Source organism: Dromiciops gliroides, chromosome 4, assembly GCF_019393635.1.
Source record: "Dromiciops gliroides isolate mDroGli1 chromosome 4, mDroGli1.pri, whole genome shotgun sequence".
Classification (NCBI taxonomy): domain Eukaryota; kingdom Metazoa; phylum Chordata; class Mammalia; order Microbiotheria; family Microbiotheriidae; genus Dromiciops; species Dromiciops gliroides.
The window spans coordinates 226965083-226970180 of NC_057864.1; the positions used below are offsets into that span (position 1 = coordinate 226965083).

Here is a 5098-nt window from a genome sequence, read left to right on the forward strand (position 1 = left end):
AAAGACTCCAGCTTCTGGGATAGGAACTCAGTATTTGACAAAAACTGCTGGGAAAACTGGAAGATAGTATGGCAGAAATTAGGCATAGACCAACATCTTACACCTTATACTAAAATAAGATCTAAATGGATACACAATTTAGACATAAGAGGTGATACCATAGGTAAACTAGGAGAGAAAGGAATAGTCTACCTTTCAGATCTTTGGAAAGAAAAACAGTTTATGACCAAACAAGAGATAGAGTATATTATAAAATGCAAAATGGATGATTTTGATTACTTTAAATTAAAAAGGTTTTGTACAAACAGAAGCAATGCATCCAAAATTAGAAGGGAGGCAGAAAGCTGGGAAACAATTTTTATGGCCAATACTTCTGATAAAGGCCTCATTTCTAAAATATATAGGGAACTAAATCAAATTTATAAGAATCCAAGTCATTCCCCAATTGAGAAATGGTCAAAGGTTATGAACAGGCAGTTTTCTGATGAAGAAATCAAAGCTATCTATTCCCATATGAAAAAATGCTCTAAATCACTAATGATTAGAGAGATGCAAATTAAAACAACTCTGAGGTACCACCTGACACCTATCAGATTGGCTAAAATGACAAAAAAGGAAAATAATAAATGTTGGAGAAGCTGTGGAAAAATTGGAACACTAATGCATTGTTGGTAGAGCTGTGAACTGATCCAACCATTCTGGAGAGCAATTTGGAATCATGCCCAAAGTGTTATAAAGTTGTGCATACCCTTTGACCCAGCAATACCACTTTTGGGTCTTTTTCCCAAAGAGATCATGAAATAGGGAAAAGGACCCACATGTACAAAAATATTTATAGCTGTTTTTTATATGGTGGCAAGGAATTGGAATTTGAGGGGATGCCCATCAACTGGGGAATGGCTGGACTAATTGTGGTATATGAATGTAATGGAATATTATTGTGCTGTAAAAAATGATGAGCAGGAGGAATTCAGAGAAACCTGGAGGGTCTTGTGTGGGCTGATGATGAGTGAGATGAGCAGAACCAGAACATTGTACACAGTATCATCAATATTGTGTGTTGATCTATTGTGATGGACTATATTCTTCTCACCAATGCAATGGTACAGAAGAGTTCCAGGGGATTCATGATAGAAGAAGATCTCCAAATCCAGGAAAAAAAAAAAGAACTGTGGAATATAGATGCTGATTCAACCATACTATTTCTTTTGGTTTTGGTGCTGTTGTTTTTCTATTTTGAGGTTTTTCGTCATTGCTCTGATTTTTCTCTTATAACATGACTAACGCAGAAATAGGTTTTGTTATTATATATATATACATATATATATATGTATATGTATATATAACCTATATCAGATTACCTGCTGTCTAGGGGAGGGGGAAGGAGGAGAGGGAGGGGGAAAAATATGAAATTGGAAAGCTTGTATAAACAAAAGTTGAGAACTATCTTTACATGTAACTGGAAAAAAATAAAATACTTTAATAAAACTTTTTTTTAAATAATCCAACAAATGACATTCACAGATGGTGCCCATGGCAACCACCCTTTCTGCGAGTGCTGTCAGAGGGGATTGGAGTGACATCCTCAATCCACCAGATCTTCATTCCAGAACATACCAGGCCTCTCAGGGCTGACTGTGCACCAGGGCCAGGTGTCTTAGTTCTTTTTCCCCTGTGGCCCTAAGTTTGATATGAAGGGCAGCGATGCCTAGTTCTTTACATCTCTGGGCAACAACCTGAGCAACCAACACAGCAACATAGGGAGAAGATTCATCTCTGTCAGCCTTGATCTTCAGCCCACCAGTCACTCAGCAGATGGTCTCTTTGCCAGAAAGATCAGTCACATGGACGAAGGTATCATTGAAGGAAGCAAAAATATGACAGACACCAAACACATTCTCTCCCTCTGCAACCTGAGGTCCAAGGATGATGACCTGCTCTTCCTTCTTTTTGTTCCCCTTTCGAGGTGACATTTCTGCTCCTTCACTTGGGCCACCAACACCAGAAAAAGCACGAACCACAGTTTTAATTAAATGTCACAGAAGCCATGACCTTTGGCCTTATGTCTAATAACTCATGAAACTCCCTCTTGATTCTGATTATCTCACTATATATTAGTTCATACAAGTCATTTCAGGCCTTTCTGAAATCATCCTGCTTATTATTTCTTATAGGACAATAATATTCCAGCACCATCATATATCACAGCTGGTTTAGCTATTTCCCAATTGATGGGCATTCCTTTGACTTCCAATTCTTTTTTTGTTTGTTTGTTTTTGTTTTTTGGCGGGGCAATGGGGGTTAAGTGACTTGCCCAGGGTCACACAGCTAGTAAGTGTCAAATGTCTGAGGCCGAATTTGAACTCAGGTACTCCTGAATCTAGGGCCAGTGCTTAATCCACTGCGCCATCTAGCTTCCCCCTTGATTTCCAATTCTTAACCACCACAAAAAGAGGTGCTATAAATATTTTTGTACAAATAGATCTTTTTCTCTTTTTGGGGATGTCTTTGGCATATAAACACAGCATTGGTATTGCTAGATCAAAGTGTATACACAGGTCTCTAGGTATTATGATGTGGTTGAATAAGAGCTAACAGACATGTGCTCTCAGACCTCAGAAACCTAAAGACCTAAAGTGTCTGATGGTGACCTAGTGAACCCAGCCCTCTGTTTCTATCACAAAGACAGTACACCCTGCAAAGAGGTTAAAAGGCAATTTCTGTAGGTCCTTTGGGGCTTATCATCCTTACCTATGACCAGTATGCCTCATTGTAAAGGTCAAAGCTAGTTCAAGGTATAAAGAATTAATTGTTATTCGAGGTTTTTATGACCCCATCTTTTGGCTAGAATTTAAAAAAAAAAAACTTCAACATGTGCACTGGCATCTGAGGCTCCACAAATGGCATGGTGCTCCACCCACTAGTTGTAGCTGTCGCCATGGCGCTGGCACCTCACATCATCACCACTCACCGATGCCTAAATGGGCCTGGAAAAATTATGATTGGAAGCCTAGTGAGGGCAGTCATGTGACTGTTAGAGTGGCCAGCCAATTGGCTGGTGGCTATGTGTGGTCAGCATGGGGCCTGCTGGGAAGAGGGGAAGAGATTCACCATTCTAGCTGGAAGCTGGAAGCTGGAAGCTGGAAGCTGGAAGCTGGAAACTGGAAGCTGGAAGGCAACAGGATGCTGCTCTGTGTTCTCAGCTGTTGTTCAGGTTGTATAATTTCCCTTTTCCTCATTTTATTTCCTTTCCCTTGATCCTACTGATCCTGTTTGTGTTGTTTTTTCTTTTTAAGTTCATTCTTTTTTTTTTTAGTGAGGCAATTGGGGTCAAGTGACTTGTCCAGGGTCACACAGCTAGTAAATGTTAAGTGTCTGAGGCCGGATTTGAACTCAGGTACTCCTGACTCCAGGGCTGGTGCTCTATCCACTGTACCACCTAGCTGCCCATAAGTTCGTTCTTGTTAAATAAATCCTGCTCTGTTTTGAGGGATGCTGCCGGTCTCCTTCCTTGCCCCAATATTGAGGCGAGCTGCCTAGCTAACACTCCCCAATTAAAAATTGGTCTCTACAAAGGTGTACTTTTTCTTCCCTGGTATAAGATGTGTTGATTCTTTTCTTGCCTCTTCCCACTTGGTTGACTTTAGGCATTACCTTTCTAGGATTGATTCATTGGAGGGAGTGAAAGGGGGTAGAATGGAATAATCATTTATATAGCACCTACTGCTTACCAGGCACTAAGCTCCTTATAAATATCTCATTTGATTTTCCAATGACCCCAGAAGGTAAGTAATGTTATTTTCATTTTACATTTGAAGAAGCTGAGACAAATGGAGGTAAAGTAACTTACCTAGGGTCACATAGCCAATAAGAGTCTGAGGCCAGATTTGTACTTAGGGATTTCAGTCTTCTTACACTGCTCCCCTACACATAACTCTTCAATCCAGTGACACTGGCTTCCTGATTATTCCACAAACAAGACACTCTGTCCCTCAAATTTGGGCAAATTTTCTTTAGCTGCTCTCCATTCCAAGAATCTTCTCTCTCTTCCTTTCTGACTACTGGTCTCCCTGGCTTCCTTTAAGTTTCAAATAAAATCTCACCTTCTTTAGGAAATCTTCCCCAACTACTCAATTTCAGTTCCTTCTTCTGTTAATTATTTCCTATTTATCTTGTGTAATGCTTTTTTTTTTGTATTCCCAGAATTTAACACAGTGCCTGGCAAATAGTAGATGCTTAACAAATGTGGATTGATTGAAATATAAATCAAAACAATCCTGAGGTTTCACTTCATCCTCAGAAAATTGGCAAGGATGACAAAAAATGAAAATAGTGCTGAAGAGGTTGTGGGAAGGTGAGAAAACTATGTAGGAGGTAGTTTGAGGGGATAGCAAAGAATTAGAAACATCAATTTGAGAATGACTAAACAAATAGCAATAAATGAATGTAATGAAATATTACATTGCTATAAGAAATGAAAAATATGGTAAAAACAAGAGAACCATGGAAAAATCTTGATAAACTGATGTAAAATTAAGTAAATGGAGCAAAAAAATTTTTTTAAAAAACACCATACATAATGACCACACCAATATAAATTGAAAGAATAGCTACAAAAATTCCAAAAGTCATTGTTTCAGAATTTTAAAGTAAAGTATGACTCAAAGGAAGAAATATAAGAAGACATTTTCATTCCCATCCATTTGCAGAGGTGAGAGGTCCATATTGCATATACTTTGATTTTTTCTGATTTTTAATCAGTTATGCTGATTCTCTCCTCTTCTTTTTCATTTTTGTTGTATTTTTTAAAATGCTAGTTGTTATAATGGCAGGTTCTTTGGGAGAAGAGACAAGCATAGTGAGGGAAATTGTGGTGATGTAAAAAAAGAAAAGGATAGCGGGCAGCTAGGTGGCACAGTAGATAAAGCACCAGCCCTGGACTCAGGAGGACCTGAGTTCAAATCTGGCCTCAGACACTTGACACTTACTATGTGACCCTGGGCAAGTCATTTAACCCTCATTGCCCCACATAAAAAGAAAAGGATAAAAACTATTTTTAAAAAAGAATATTGGGAAATAACTAGTTGTTAAGAGAAGA

At 38.7% G+C, this 5098-nt stretch overlaps 1 pseudogene; it reads right to left on the minus strand.

Annotated features, from left to right (window-relative positions):
* Window positions 1-1518: 1518 nt before the first annotated feature.
* LOC122754873 lies at window positions 1519-1973 on the minus strand (annotated as a pseudogene).
* Window positions 1974-5098: the final 3125 nt, after the last annotated feature.